Below are 16691 nucleotides of genomic sequence, written 5' to 3' on the forward strand. Positions count from 1 at the left end.
TAAGACTTCTCTCTCCCCTCTTTGATTTCTCTAATTTTGAAGTTCTTCCAAGGCTGGAAGCTATTCTAATGATAATATGCAAGCATGTGACTATCCTGATAAAGACTGAGAAACAAGGATGCAGATCTCAGCCTGAATGACACTGCTGGTACACTTTTAAGCTGGGGTTTGGGCAGTTCATAATCCAATTCAAAGGTCCTGGCAAAGACCCAGCACCTTCAGCCACTTTGTCTTTGCTCAGTCCAGTGTAACAGCTGTAGTCCGCAAGACTGTCCAGTGAGTATTAACAAGGGATCCTGGGGATCCCTGACTGTGTAGTTTGTATATGCTGGGAACAGGACTGACATTTCCTTAAGGTTCCAATATAAGAAACAGTGCTGTGGGACTTCCTACTGGAGATGAGCTCTCCAAGCAAAGCTCTCTTTGAGGCAGACCAGCTGGGCCAGCATCTGTTATCCCTTTCCCTATGAGCTTCTCTAGTGGGAAAGAGTGAAGCCTGATGATGAATGAGGTGGATTGGGAATCAGGTCTCCTGAGGAGTCTTCCAACAGCAGGATGCATGTGGCATGTGAGCTGTTAACAGGTGCTCTCTGAACTGGAGATACAGATGGCTGCATCTGTGTTTATGAGGTCTCTGAGCTCTGCTTGTCTCTGTCACATGTATTTAATTTCCTGTACAGCGCTCACTTTAAGCCGTAAAGGTTGTATCTGTGTTGTTTTGGAAAAACACACTTGACAGAACCTGGCAGACCACATTCCCTCACCAACAGTGCTCTTGTGTCCTGGTAGCTCCCTATTCAGGTGCTGCAGCCATGGCTTCTTCAAAATGCTTGGGACCAAGCACCTCTTCAGCTTCCCCTAGTGCCAGGAGTGCCACAAGAAAGAACTGCCCTGAATCTCAACATGCAAGCCTGCTCCCTTGAGCTGCTGCTTCTCCAAAGGCAGAGCTTGAGCATGGAAAATGAGGCAGGCAAATAGCAGAAATCTGTCTAATATCCAGTCATGAGTGAAGCTTGGATAATGTTGTCCAATCTCAGTGTTTTTTCCCACTGTGAGTTTTGGCTGTCATTAATTATTTGAATATGGTACACTGGCTTTCACCTCCAGCTCCAGAAGAGGGGTGGAGGAGAGAGAATGTGGATTTTATATAAGAGCTGTTGTTTTTGTATATGTCATCCTGTACCCACTCATATCACTTGCCACAGTCTTTGTGTTTCTGAAGCAAAACAAAAAGTGAGATGAAAGCAACTCCACAGAAGGAGGAAAATCCTGTTCAGAACCACTCACAAGCATGTGTATTTCTGAAAATACATGGAGCTTCTTGATTTCATGTGGCTACTCCTCAAAAGAGCTGAATTCATGACAGCCATTCTGTATAGTGACTCCCAGTAGCTTGTAGGGACAAACCTACATCCCCATCACTGCTCAGTCTCTACATGCAACTTCTGCCTGACCCAGAATCTGCCTTTAACATCAGCTTTTCCCAGGACTATACTTGGTCTGCTTTGCCCTGCACACTTCAACACTGAAGAGGCTTTTCCCACCTGGTTTCTTTGTTCACAGTTATGTGGCAAACAGAGATTGTACCAAAAGAGCACCGTGGTGTCTGGTCAGAGTAACAGGCAGTGACCTGAGCTGCAGAGTCCAGATTACTTCAGTCAGATGACATTTTTTCAAGCTTTAACTTACTTCAACCTCATGGCTTCTGAAGTCAGAAATCATACTCAAGAGGCTTCTGTAAGAGTCTGACTATTGTAAATGCAGGCGAACCCAATTTCTCTCTGTGCACCTCTACGAAAAATCCTGAGAGAGGAAGAAATGTGCTGCCACAGTTTGACAGCCCTAAATGACCTTGTGATACAAGTGGAAAAACCAAAATCTTTCTCTCCAGAAAACAGTGAAAACTCAGCTCAGGATCAGAGCAGCCCACCAGGCTTGCAGTCGTTATTGGAGGGTAAAATACAGAGGCAGAGTGGCTGCATCCCTAAAGGCAGGGACTGTGCCTCTATTACTCCATGTACATCCTGTGTAGATGGAGCAGTGAAGATTTTCTAGTTCTCTAACCTGAAAAAAAGTACATTTTGATTCTGAACACAGTGATATCAGAAAGTACTTATAAAATGTTTTTCAATAATAATTTGTTATTCTCAAATTTACAATTGAGAATTGGCACATTTATCAAATTAAGTAAGTTCAGTGACATGATTCACTATGCAGAGACAATCATATCTTCCACCCAAGTATCTTCTGAACCAGTTCAACCTTTATTTTCATTGTTTGTGGAAAGACTGGAAAGTAGGTTAATTGCTTTGAAATGGAAATGGAAAAGAAACCAAACTGGATTTGTTTTGTATATTTGAGCTTAACCTTTTTCTACTTTTTCCAACATTGTCAGGAAAATCTGAAATGCCAATCTTTTAAATAATCATATCGCTGATATAAAAATCATTCAAACAGTCTTCAATTTATTTGGTTGGCTTAGCTATGCTTCAATTCAGGTATTGAAAACTGAAACTCTACAGAAAGCAATACCACATAACAAACCACAGGTCTTTAAAATTATAACTGGCTTAAAACTACAATTTTTTTAAGTACCTTGCTGTATGATGTACTAACTCAGCGCTGCTGAGATCTCCTAATGTAAAATCTTTTCCAAAATCTAATATGGAGTTACTGGGCCTGCAATTAGTTATTTGTATGTTGAAAACATTATATCTAAAGGGAATTAGAAAGAATATGACCAAGACAATACTAGAGGGGATAGAATAAGGAAAATGTGTCTTTCCTCACTGCTCAACATAAAAGGAAAAGAAAAGAAAAACTGTTACTCAACAATGCTACTGGGATTATTTTTTTTTTTGTTGTTCCAGCTGGTATGCTTTGGTAACCCCACACTGGTAATATGGCAGAGAGAAAATAAGAGAACTCTTTAAAAATACCTGGTCTATGTCCCTTAGGAAGCTAGCCCCTCTCTAACAGAACAAATGCTAGTAGGGTAACAAATTAACTAATAAAAGTACATTTTTTATTCTAGATTTTTTAAAAAATAAGACTGTATGGTGTCAAATGAGTTCATATAAGTTTATGGCAGAAGCAATGTTTAGGTCACCCTCTCTGGCTTGCACATCACACACATTGATTTCTCTTTCTTTACCAAGCCAGGAGTTTGCATCTCACTGTAGGATACCCCTTCAGGGGGCAATCAGATCTGGTACAGAGACACCAAGAGAGGGAGAAAGCAGCCTGTCCCTTCTTTGTTGTATTATTTAATCAGCCTCACTATTAACAACAACAACAACAAAAAAAAAAAACCAAGAAAAAAAAAAAAAAGAAAAAAAACTGTCTGGTGTCCAATTTGAATTTACTTAGCTCTAAGTTTCCAGCATAGGTTCTTGCTAAACTTTTCTCTATTAGGTTAACAGAACTTGCAATGCTTTCTCTACTTTTTTTTTAATTGCCTTCTCTCTCTGTGAGAGTACTTACATGCTGCAATCAAATATTTTCTCATCAGTAGGCTCCTTTTTTTTTGCAAAAGTATATTTCTCTGGTTCTTTTTGTCACCAAAATTAGCCCCATTGCCTGTAAAAGTATTTTAATATTTTTTTCACTACAACAGCCAGTTACTAAAATACACTCAGTTACAGGCCATCAAAGAGCTGTCTAATTAAAGAATATTAATTACTCACTAGTTACAATATAACATGCTCTGAATAAATCTGCTGGCGGATTTATTTATTATTTATTTATAATGTTATTAATCCTAAAAGCCCATAGGAATCCTTCCAGGTTTGGTTATATAGGGTGTGTGTAATGAAGTCATCTTAAATACACTACTGGCCTGTGAGCTGACAGTGCTCAAACTCAGCTGACGTGAGCAGATCAGTAGAGTCTTTCTCTGAAAAACTCTGGTAAGGTTCTTTATGAACATTGAGGTTTAGCTACATATTTCCCCTTGTAGAATCAGCTTTTCTGATTGATTCAGTGATGACTGAGGCTCTTCTAACCATGAGTCAAGATTTACTATTTTCTTATTAGTGATTTACTGTTTCGTTATTGGTGATATACCGGTTCCGAAGCAAAAAGCTCCTATAAAAAAGAAAACTCTTAAATATGAAAAAAACCCCACAACAAACAACCAGAACCAAATATCACCCTTCCTAAACCAAAAGCCTGTAGAAAAGTAGAGGCCTAGAGTTCTCTCATCACTTGCTCTCTTACCAGACCATTGTGGTCACCACAGCTTAAGTTTCTTTCCATATAAAAATCCCAACCTCAGCTGAACTCTGTCTTCCTCTCATACAGTGATACACAAAGTAGATTTTAGGCCCAGGTATAAATAAGGCTGATTTATTTACGATACTTTAAATCTTGAACATTTTGAAGAAGCAGCCATATAAGGGATCCTCTTGGGGTCCATTAAAGTATGGAAATATTATGACTATTTTGTAAATGGGGCTATAAAGCACTATGAGTTAAAGTGATGACAAAAGATGCTCATAGAGAAGTTAATATCTTGGCACAGATTTTTTTTAATCATAGTCTAGCACCTCAAGCAAGAGGGCACCATTCTTGACTTGCTGCTTGGTGAAAGATCCAAATTAGCCTTTTTCATAAACATGTCCACATCCTTAAAAAAAGGCATGGCAATAAAAAGTAGTTATACAATATTTATCCCTTATGCTGAGGCCAGCACATCTGAACTGATTTTAATTTGTTGAAAAATTAAAAATATAGTCTTCCTTCTATTCAGAAAAATGAAGCTTTGAAACTGAGACAGAAACTTGATCTTTTGAGCATGGCTATAATGCTTAGAAAAACATACCATACATGACTCAGTACAGTTTATCTCTGTATTCAAAGGTATGCACCAGTCAAAGTCAAATGACTCTGCTTCACATTCATGGATGATAAGTTTCTGCTTCAGTAACCATGCTAAATAAGTTTAAGAAACAAGACTGCTGAGCCTGGGTTTTAGTTTACAAAAATACCTAAGAAGTCAGTGACTGTGCTTTTCAAGAAATTTAAAATAGAGTTCACTAAGAAATAGCATTAGCATTTATCAATTAGAATTACTGGAAGATAAATTTTGTGTTAAATAAGCAATAAATAGAAAGATTTCCAGAATTACAAAGGCCAAAGTTCAATATATATTCTCTTTAGAACTAGTAACATTCATGGAAATGTGCTTTCCAAGCAAAAGTATTTTGTTCAGAGTCTTTGGCAAATTTCTTTTTCTAATCATTTCTGCGCCTACCAACAGCTGTAATCCTTTAACATGTATCCTGAGAAGCAAATTCTCAAACTGGATTTAGGCACATAAGCTTCCAGCATGTCACTCAAAATGTAGATCTGCCTATTTCAATGGATGTATTTTTCTCAGTAAATACCCCAAATGTTTAATATGGTCCAAGTACCCATCGTTTCATATAAGCCACCCTTAGGTGAAAGCAGCAACCACACTGTTTTTCTGCCTTTTTCCAGTGGCTTGCTCATGTCATCCAGTCTCACCTCCACATTAGGCAGGGGATGAACCTGATCACCCATGCCAGGTGATCACAGTGCACTGGGCACTTTGGGAAGCAGAAGACAATGGCAGGTACCACCACCTTCACTCCCTCCAGTAGCCATGTGCAGTGACAGTCTGATACACCTTGCCCTCAAATTTTAGGATTCATTTTCATAAATCCTAAGGGAGGAGAGACAGCTAAGTCCCAATGAAAAACAGAGTTTCATTCTATAATTTTGTGAACATTTATGTATTGCTAAAAATTAAGACTGTATATTACACCCTCCTTCTTGACTGCAGATGGTCTTTCCTTGCCACATTTCCCATTTCAAACCATCATCTTTGGAAAATTATCTGTATTAATATTAACCCAGCAAGAAGAGGTAAATTCTCATCTTGAAAAAGGCTTTGAAGTGGTTCATCAGGAGGTTAACTGGTTTTGTCAACAGAGGGAAGTGGTGAGGGAGGAAAGGCAAGTGTTGCAGAGGGACTTTGGGGGTCTGATTGTGCACTTGGGAGAGAAGCTTTCAATTCAGGCAGTCAGTGCGTGCAGGGAAGGGTGGCCTCAGTGACACTTCACTTCTGAACATTTGCCACTAGACAGAGGTTCCCTGGCTTTTGCAGAACTTGCGCTTACCTGTCTTAGGATACATCTGCATGAGTGAGTACAGACATTTATATGCTCATCCTGCCTAAACTCCACAAAAGCTTGTGGAAGCCAAAGAGTCATTTAATGTGATCTGAAGACTGCCCCTGCATCTCCAAAGCCTGATTTTGGTGGGGGACAACAGGGCATATTTTAATTTGGTAGTAAGGCATGAGGAATGAGGTGCTCAGAGTATGCAATAGCTGATTTAAAATGTACTGATGTTATAGAAACTTTCTTTCCCTTAGAACAAAACCTCTCATTTATTGTGACCACAGAGCTGACAGAGGCTGCAAGTCCTCTTCTACCTTGTTGTAGGTTTTGTGTGCATTCATATCCTGAGCCTCAGGGGTGGAAGTGGGCCTAGAATGCTCCTAATCCTTTTGCATCTTCCTCATAATGTCCTTGGTTGAAATCCTCTTCCATGCAGGAAGCCAGCACGGGTCTGCACACAACTTAAATCCCACTTAAATTGCTACGGCTTAGAGTGCCACTAAAATAGCTCCTGGGCCTCCTCCACTCCATATGGGCATGAATTCCACACTTATGGGATTCCTCAACATTTTCTCCCTTTAATTTTCTCCTTTCTTTTGCTTGCTAGCAGGGTAAATTAGCCTCTTCTAAGGACAATAGGATGGCTTTTAGCCAGCACTGGTACCCAAGCTTATTTCCCATTTTCACATGAAAAGCAATTGTTATTAAAATTGGTATGATTGAATGCAATAAAAACCTACCATGCTCTCGAGAGGACAAATCAGTGCTGTGATTCACTTCACTTACCATGAGATGAATTACACGTGACCATGATTACTAGGAAGAGGAACTTACCAGAAATTGAAGTGCTGCCTGTTATACTTTGGGAATAATTAATGCTGGAGGGAATTTGAGCTTGGCTGGACTCACTGGAGAAGCTAAAGCATATTATTGTCAGATTTCACAGAGTTTCAATCTTGGCCCATTACTACCCTTGCACTGCATCTTATAGCACATAGGAAACATGCATTATGAAAACCTGAATTCACATGAATATTTGTGTGAATGAGTCAACTCAATATCACTTGTTCATTATTTCTCTGTTACACAGATGGTCAATGATCATCTTATGTTGTCCTTTCTTCATGAGATGATCTCTGCAATCAGTAGACCAATTAAACTAAGAAACATCAGTAAACAAAAGGATTCGTTTTTCCATGGGTAAATTAATACAGGGTTACATTAATTTCTTTTTAAGATTTGATATTTCCTTGGCAATACTTCTTTCTGTTTGCATGGTAACTCACAAAGGTAGTTTGATTTTCTAATTCAGACACACTCATTTGAGCACCTGCATGCACAGATTTTTTTTATATACATTAGAACAGTCTTGTTTGAACCATCATTAGAAAATATTCTTCTTCTATAAAAGTATTAGTAACTCAGTCATATACTGATGTCCTGTGGCTCAGTTGACCAGTCTCAGACTACAGTTAAAAAAAGAAAAACAGTTGAAAACAGTTGCCTAAGCAGGTTCAAAAGTGTCTGGCAAAGCTCTGGAGATGGTGCCAGGGAGCTTTACATGATATAGGAAACACAGGAAGGAAGAGAAACTTCGGTGTGGGGGAGAACAGAAGAAAATCCCTCAGCTCTGCTAGTCCTGCCTGAGCTTCAGCAGCTTGTCCCTGCACAGCACTCCATCACTGGGGCAGCTCCACTTCCAAAACACCAGGGAGAGCAGCACAAATGGGATAAAAGAGAGGAAACCCAGCTGTCACCATGAAATGATCAGAGCACACCAGGCCTTTCATGCACTTGACCTTCCCCAGTGTTATTTTTAATGTTGGTTGAGGGTTTTTTTCCCTCCCCTGGCCATTGAATATGTATTAACTGTTATACAACACTTACCAAGTTTGTTATGTAAAATTCTAGAGATAAAACCTCAATCCAGGGCCCCCCTCTAAAGATTTTTGAACTTCCTGAGGGCTCTGGGAACACATCCAAGGATTTTTTATTGTTCCCAGAAGATATATAGAGATTATTTGTCATTTGGAGAATGTGTGTGAGAGTGTACTGGGGGGCTCTGCTGAGCACACTATTGTGTTGCTTTCCTGGGGAGAAGGTGGGATTCAAGGGTGACCTAAAACAGATGTTGATAAAAGAGGGAAAGTAAAAAATCAAAGAAAGAAAAAAGAAAGGGAGAAAACCCTTGAGATCAGCTAAGGATTACCAGCATCATTATCTTTTTTTATGAGGGTGCTTTCAATATTACTCATCTGCAATAAGCTCCCATAGACCTAATAGGATTTCTTTTATTTTTGTGTATTAACAATACAGCAGCAAGGCGCTGACACTTGTTTTCCATATCAAGCAAAGTTTTATAAGTCATTTTTTCTGGCTATCACCTCAGCTCACATTTTAGACTGAACAGTAATTCTATTTTTATGGACACTTTCAGATACTTTATTTTTATAGAGTTCCTCCTTTAAAAAAAAATCAGATATTTAAGTGTCTCTTGGTGACCAGTCTCATCTTGGACATTGAACTTACAGATTCACAGGTGCAGATATCTGCTGAAGCACTTAATGGCTCTGAAGAGTGAAATCTTGGCCACGCTGAAATCAGTGGGAGTTTTTGTAGTAGGACCAGCATTTCACCCTGTACATTCTATATTTACTTCATCCTCAGCTGGACCCACTAGCACTCTGTGTTGACCCAAAAGGTCCACTGGCATTCATAATCACCCCTGTCTGGTATGCCCAGAAGAGCTGGTAACTAAATAACTTATTTTTTTTCCATCTGACAAACACTAATTTTTATCTTTTTTGCTGGCTTGGATTGTGAGCAACTGAAGTGGATCCAAGGGGTGTAATTCTGAAATATCAGCATATTGTCACAACATCCTAGAGAACTCAGGCTTTCTAATCACCTCCTCAGGTCATGGAATGACTATTTTGGGGACAACATGCTGAAATAATGCTGGAGTCAGTATAATAACAGACATTCCAAGTCTTTAATAGCCACATTGGTGGCACACTGGAAATTTGTATTTGCTGTGATATATTTAGAATCTGGAAGAGTATTATGAAACAGATTCCTGTTTCAAGACAGAGCAGCCTGTTAACATAGTTTTAAATCTTTAGTGTACAGTGCCACTGTTTCCTGAACTTACTGTGATTTGTTGCTACATATTTAAACAAAAGGCATTCAGTTTTACTGCAAGTGGAATCAGATCCTGGTTGCTGGACTGAAGTCAGCCATCCCAGGGTGACTCTTGAGATGTTAGATAAGCGGCTCTTTGGAAGGCAAGAAGAAACAAAGAGAAAATACTGGAGGTCAAAAAGTTATAAATGCTCATTTGAGGATATTTACATTAGCAATGTTCCTTTTGTGTATCTGCAGGAGGGCTGCTGTGTCACATCAGGACAAACATGACAAAACCTCTAGCAGTTCAAGTCACAGCAGTATCTGGGGAGTTTTTAGGGATCTGTTTCATCTGAGGAGTGCTCTGAACAACCACTGATGACTGGGCACATGCAGAGTGATACTGCTCTCAGGACATGAACTCATCCACAATTCCTGGTTCAAATTGCATGTAGCTCTATTATCAAATGTATGTAGGACTGCAGTGGGGCTCACAGCAGCAGCCTGCCCTCCAAATGTTGAGTAAAGATGGTCTATGCTCCTCTTATCATGGAAAACTCTAGTTCTAGAGACAGCAATGAAGTCTCACTTTGAATTCTCAAAGGAATGACACTGAAACTCTACTCCTGCAAATGGCAAAAGGCAATCATAGCAACTGTGGCACTCATCTGAAGTTCCACCTTTGTCTTCTACCAGCTTCTAATACAGATAATTTTGCACTTTTTACCTAAAAGTTTTTATTTTATTTCAATCCATTTATATTTTAAATATTTCTCATGTGAGAATATATGAAATGTTCCAGAGACTCTTGCTGGAATATTCATTTTTTCTGTATTTTAAAGAACTTCCTCATCAGAGAAATGTCTTTTGATCTTTCTTCATCAGTTTTTAACTCATTACCCTTTCTCTGAGGCTTTTGGTGTACAAGTTAAAGTTATACATGCTACAATACTTATCACAAGGAAACTTTTTGTGCACTATGCTGGGGTAGCAAAACCATTAGCTTCTGGAGCTGATGATTCACATGCCAATTCTTGCAGTGCTCAGGGGAGGAGATTAGTCATCTCTCCTGATCCAAATGCACTAAGCTTTTGGAGTTGTTTTTCCTCTACCTCAGCATGATCCTTCTCTATCCCCTTGCTTCTGTTAGCCATCTGGCAGTGCTCTACCCACCTCTTCTCTGTGAGTTTCCATTTCCTGAAGTCACAAGCTCCAGAAAGTGTTGCGTTCCAGTGTGCTGAGCTTCCTCCATGCTGATATTTGGGCATTCTGAAGACCAGTTGACTTCAGGTATTGGGTATAATGTCCTGAAGTTTCTCTTCCTGAAATAAAAGAAACCTTGGTGATGAGTCTGTTTGTTTTACTTTCTGTGTAATTTAAGATGATTTAAATTGTGATCAGTTTGATCCAGGGTCATTTTCTATGACCCATGCTTTGATAATGTCACAACTGCTTGCAAAAACAGAGTGGCTTTTGTGCTCATCTTTTGACTCATGCTGTATTTGCATTAAGGCCCTTGGCTCGAGCATCAGGGATGGAACCCATGAGTTTCTCCTTTGCTGTGGTCCCTTGTAATGTATCGCTGGGGCTCCTGCAATGCTCTCTGCACGGTAGGATAGGGGAGGTTCAGCTCTCACAGCGGGCATCTGTCTGCTGCCTGGCAGGCACAGCCACAGAAAGAATGCTACTTCAGTTCTTCCCTGAAAGAGATAGCTTTCAAGTGGCAGCTAGATGCTTGTCTTGGCTACCTGATATCTAGGCTTTCACCCAACAGCTGACATCAGCTAGAGCATGGAAACTGCAGATTCAAATATCAATGCGTTCTTCCGAAAAGCTTTTTAGATCTGTCACTCACTTTTTCTCACTGGTCTGACAGAGCCTATTTGTTGACTCTGCAAGTCATAAAGAAAGGCCCACTTATTTTCTCTAACCATTATATACTGAATGCTTAATGTTGTTCAGTCGTATTCATGCAATTAAAATAAAACCACACTGGAGTGGTCCTTCATCATGCCCAGCAGAGCACATTATCACAGTAGGAGTCACCAGCCAGTGCAGTAACATAAATGTCACGTAAAGTGCCATTTTTGAATAGACTAAGCAGGAAAATTTTCCAAATTTGAAGAAAATCTGCACCTAGTTTTTTTCTGTCCTCTGCATAAATCATTATATCCAAAATTTCTGGTTGGCTATCCTTTGGCAAATAACAAGTTCCTTTTTCTTATTGGGTTTCTGTGATTGCATCTATGGCTAACAATTCAAGCAACAGAAGACAAGGTTTCCGAATGCTGCTTTCCTGTATGCAAAGGTTGTTATACTGCTCCATAGCAAGATAGAGTCATCTCTGACCTACTTTTTGGCCCAGGTTATTGAGCCATCTGCCCAAATGATATTTGGAGGGGTTCTTTTCTCCCTCCTGTTTGCCCATCAGGACTCAAATATATTTTGGAATTTGGAATATGACAGCTTTGTCCAGATTTAGTGACCAGTATGCCTTTTCAGCAACCAGTTGACAAGGATATACAGTTAGGATGCTGGGACCAGTGCTGGGAAGGAACTGGAGTGTAATCTTTAAAAACAAGGCTTAGGTATTCATTAAATCCTACAAATATTATTGAAAATGTATCATTTGTAGTAATGAAAGAGCTTAAACTATGAATATGAGCAATTCCATTACTTGAAGCATTCATACTATGAACCTGAGGACGGACCTGAAGAAAGAGGAGACCAAGATATGTTTTACATATGAAATATACTTTTTAATGAGTTTTCAACATATAAGTGATCTATTTCAATTTCACAGCACTGTAAACTGCTTTAGAACTTTGGCCTGCTATAAAATGATTTGTGAACACAGGGTAACAATGGGGATCTCTGATTGGCTTGTGGTGATGTCATGCGTGTGCCAATATTTCTCATTAAAAGCACAGGTATGACCTTTTTACCTTGGAGTTTCCATACCATAATAGCTATAAGGCACTCATGGTTAATAGATTTCTGAGGGATTATTGCACTCTTTGAGTAGCTGAAGTCACTTGGCTTTTGGCTGGTGCCTCATGCTGCACCTGAGGTGTGTGATAATCCCTCAGAAATGCACTGCTTGTGGAATCTCAGGGCTTAATTATAAACATTAACTGAAGTCAGCTACACATTAACTAGCTTACCCAGATGTTTCTGTACCTGATGGATGGATGTTATGACTGATGAAAGGCAATCATGCAAAAAAGGTTCTCTTCTGGTGGCTTCGTTTGCCATGGAAAAAGGGAAGGAGAGCAAGGCAATTGCACTGCTCACAAACAAGAAATGTGAGGCTTCTTGACTGCAGAAGGATGCACAAGAAAATTAATTCTTATTTCTCTGTCTGAGGGAGAAGGATCTCTGATTGAAATCCTGAGGGTTACCACTGAGCCCTCCTCCACACTGCACTCCATCTGGAGCTCCCCTCAGTGCAGACCATGGCCATGCAGCTGCCTTCTGTGCACTCCTAGGGCTGGGATGCTTTGGAGGCAACTTCTTGACAATGATTTTCTGTGATCCAGCACAGACAATTTTTCCCCCATCAAGGAAAATACATCCCTTCAGAACTTAACTCTCTTTTTTCTATCTTGTTTTTTCTTCCCTCAGTGTTGTTAAGTACTAAAATTGCTCTAAGAGGTCTGTGATGCATTTTTTCTTCATTGGTTTCTTTAATTCAAACAGTAATGAAGAATAATGGGAATGACCTTCCTCTTATATGTTTTGGGGGTTTTTTACAATATTTTTCTTTACAATATTTACCTAGACTGTAAGATTCAGGCTCATTTTAATTTTTCCTATAAATAAAATAGAAATTAAATCCTAGAAAAAGCATTCACAACAGGGAATATCTTGGACAGGGAAAAAACTTAGAGTATCCTTTCAGCTCCAGTCCAAACACTCAGCTGAAATTTTTTGTAAACCCACTCTAAACCCCACACTAGGTAATTGATAGCTGCCTTAATGTAATGATATCTGCAGCAGTGCAATAAGATTCATGCCCAAAAAGCACAGGCAAACATTAACCTAACATCTGCATCTCTTACCAATAACTTGCAGAAATTAGGAGTAAAGATTTTGCAGATTGCCAAGAATCCCTTGACATTAAGGAAAGCCTCAATGGCCCTGCTAGGGCAGTTTTCCAGATGTTTTGCCTGGGAAGCATTATACATCTGTGAGAGGAACTGAGGTGTAGTTATTTGGTTTCAATCAGTATTTGTTTTCATGCCTAAATGAATGTTAGTTATAGGGTTGCTATCAATGCTTCCATAATATTAATAAAGTCATAGTTAAATGGGCTGCATTTGAACATTTCTAAATAGTAAGTCTTTGTGCTTCCAAGCATAAGGCAGATTAATTTTCTGAACTTGAAAACAAATATTCCCCTATAAGCATTTCAGAGTATAATTGCCTTTACACTTTTGCAAACACACATAAAACATTTGGAGGAAGATTTTTAATTCAATGAACCACTTGCTGAATTTTATTAAATTTCATTTCTATGGGTAAACCTTAAAGGTGACTGACAAATGACAGCTTTGGAGTGATTTGCTCTGTGTCAGTCATTCCAGAAAATGCAGCATGTAAGGACAAGGTAAAGGTGTATGTTTTAGTGGAGTTGTCCTGCTGATACACTTTTACTTTTCAGTAAAAGGAGATGTGCTGTGTGACATCAAGAGAGACCATGGTGTGCAGAGAAGAAGTTGCAGAGCTGATTTCACACATGGAGAAAGGGCTGCATGTGAAGGTGGTCATGCTAGTTCCCTTTGGCAATAGCTGCAGTGAGGGGCAGGAATGGATGGCACTAACAATGAATGGAACAAAAGGCATTTTCCTGTTTCTCATTCTGCAAGCAAGCACAGTATTTCTAATCTCACCAATTGGAGAGAGATTTCATGGACTGTGTAATTATTTTATTGGCAAGACAGCATTTTTTTACTGCATATTCTTAGGTCCTTTTAGGCCACATGTCTATATGGACCCCATGGGCAGGCAAATGATTCTCCCCTTTCTGGTCTTTGTCTTTGAACTTGGGCACTGACACATACTTGAAGAAATTGCTGTGCAGCGAGTTTTGCTCCCTAACGCTGTTCATCTCCCATCAAAATCTATTAGTAGGATGACCACACTTCCTTTTCTTCTGGACTTGCAATTTTTGGGGTTTTTCTTGGTCTACTGTTCCATTGTGACCTTCCTCTGGAGATCTGGCAAAAGAGGAACTGTTAAAGGAAGGATCAGGAATGTCTCTGTGATCCCAGCCTCTCCAGGTTCCAGGCAGGACAAGAGAGGAGAGGCAGGGTACATTCCTAGGGATGTGCAGGGTCTCTGCTTTGTCACTGAAGGCCTGGCTCTCCTTTTCCAAGCAGCACTGCCTCATGTGAGCTGCAAGCTTCCTACAATGTATCCTTTCAGCAGGAAATCACACTCAAGCACTCAAGTTCTTTCTAATTGTTATGGGACATAATGATCATAATTTGAAAGAAAAACTCATGTCCTGTTTTGTTATCCATTCTGCACCCCCTTTCCTCCTGCCATAACTGCCAACATTCTGCACAGAGTAAGATGCTTTATCTGTTTCAGGGTCTGGGTGAAGAGCACTTGGCTGCAGCTGAATCCTGACAGGGATTGTGTATTGCTGGTGAGAAAAGGGGGAGGCTTTAAAATACTCCACTCAGCCTTCTCCATGTTGTTCTAAACCTCCTCGTCTCCTGGCAAGCTAGGGTATCAACAATAGTGAAAATACCTTCCTTTGTCTGTATGCAGTAGGACACCTCCTTTTCCCCTTCCAGCCAGGCACACTGACTAAAGCAAACTACTCTTCCACTTTGTTGTTTTTTGTTTTTTTTAAATATGTCAAGATCATAAGGAATGATGTGTTGGGCCAGCCCATGGGTCCAGCCAGCTCACTGTACAGTCTCCAAGAGTGATGGATAATAGGATGTTCAAGAAAAAGTCACAGAGCAGGCAGGCATAGCAGGACATACATAATTCATTGTGCCTCAGGATACTCTTGCTGAAATTTGTGGCTCAGGGACTTGCTGAGCTGTTTCTAACTTCACTGTAACTTTTTCATGAGGAGGACACAATAACCATGGTATTTACAATGAAAATGAAGCATGGATTTTTACAGTGGCATAATGATGATTAATGTTTTCTATTCTTTTCTTAATTATTCCTGGCCTTCTATTTGTTTTCCATTTTGTTCTGTTTGGGTTTTTTTTTAACATCATATGTTGAGGTAGAGGTTTGCAGATCTTTTTAAGGAATTATTTGTTCCAAGGGATACTTTTTCTATGTAATTTCCTTTACGTTTCTCTAACCTGAATTTCATCTGCTGCTTTATCTGCTGGACACTTTTATTAATGCACTTTTGAAAATGTATCTTCTATATATTTCTATAAATGTTATTGACTTAATCCTTGCAATGCTTTTGTCAGTTAAATGTGTAATGAGAAATATGTGAAGAACTAGACTGTTTTACCAAAAGTCTCCTTGAAGTCATATTTTACATGGACAAAGTAGCAGTAAGACTTTTGGCAGGCATCATTGGAATATTTTTAGAATTCAAGTGGTTATCTTACTTTTATAATTGGGAATCGGAGACAGAGCATTGGGCAGAATTTGAGCAATTGAATACTATCCTAGGAATTCATTCCATTACTTTGATGTTTGGAAAAGGTCTTTTATGAGCCAGTTAGCAAAGTGTGATATTCTTACAACAAGACACTGAAGAAATAACTATAAGGCTGTGAGCGAACCCCTCAACATACTACCACTTTATAGTCCCCAGCACCTTCTCATTAGTTGGAAAGAGCAATTAAGTAAATAAGTAAATAAATAAATCATCCAACACATCCATGAAATCATAGCAACAAAATTTTTTCAAACTAAGTCCCCTGTTTTATAATTCTGGTTTTGGCCTTCATTCATTTCCCAGCCAGCTGCGGCATTTCATCTTCTGAAGAGCACAACTGTCATCTGAGAGCTGAGTGCCATTGTGCTAATGACTCCATAAACAACCTCACCAAGTCGTGTATGATAAATTTCCCCCTGATTAGTTAAACAGAAATTGTATCATGCCAGCGGAAGGAGTTTTTGTTGACACAGCATCTCTGGAGACACTGGTATATTTTCTTTTACTCTGTGAATGCTCAGCAAGTGGAGTAGTGAGGATGACATAAAATCAGTCAGTATTATTTAGTCCTGATGATCTTTCTTACCTTTAGTTTTTGTCCTTTATATATATATATATTCTTTTTAAAAGAAAACTTCTATTACTCAGCCAGATTCTGTCTTGTAAAAATGAAATTGAGTTGAGTCTTTGAAGGGCAGAATGTGAAAATATTGTTAGATCCAATCACAATATGCTTTTTTTAGTCCATGATCCATTAGAGCTATGTCTGTGTT

General features: G+C 39.3%; 1 long non-coding RNA gene across 1 annotated transcript in view; it reads right to left on the reverse strand.

Moving 5' to 3' along the window:
• Positions 1 to 1064: 1064 nt before the first annotated feature.
• LOC146768052 (uncharacterized) overlaps positions 1065 to 16691 on the reverse strand; it is a 149937-nt gene continuing 134310 nt past the window's right edge. The window contains exon 3 of the long non-coding RNA XR_014954032.1: positions 1065 to 10591. This is a non-coding gene — a long non-coding RNA (uncharacterized LOC146768052). The remainder of the gene's footprint in view (positions 10592 to 16691) is intronic.

This window comes from Lonchura striata, chromosome 3, assembly GCF_050655825.1.
Source record: "Lonchura striata isolate lonStrDom1 chromosome 3, ASM5065582v1, whole genome shotgun sequence".
NCBI classification, from domain to species: Eukaryota; Metazoa; Chordata; class Aves; order Passeriformes; family Estrildidae; genus Lonchura; species Lonchura striata.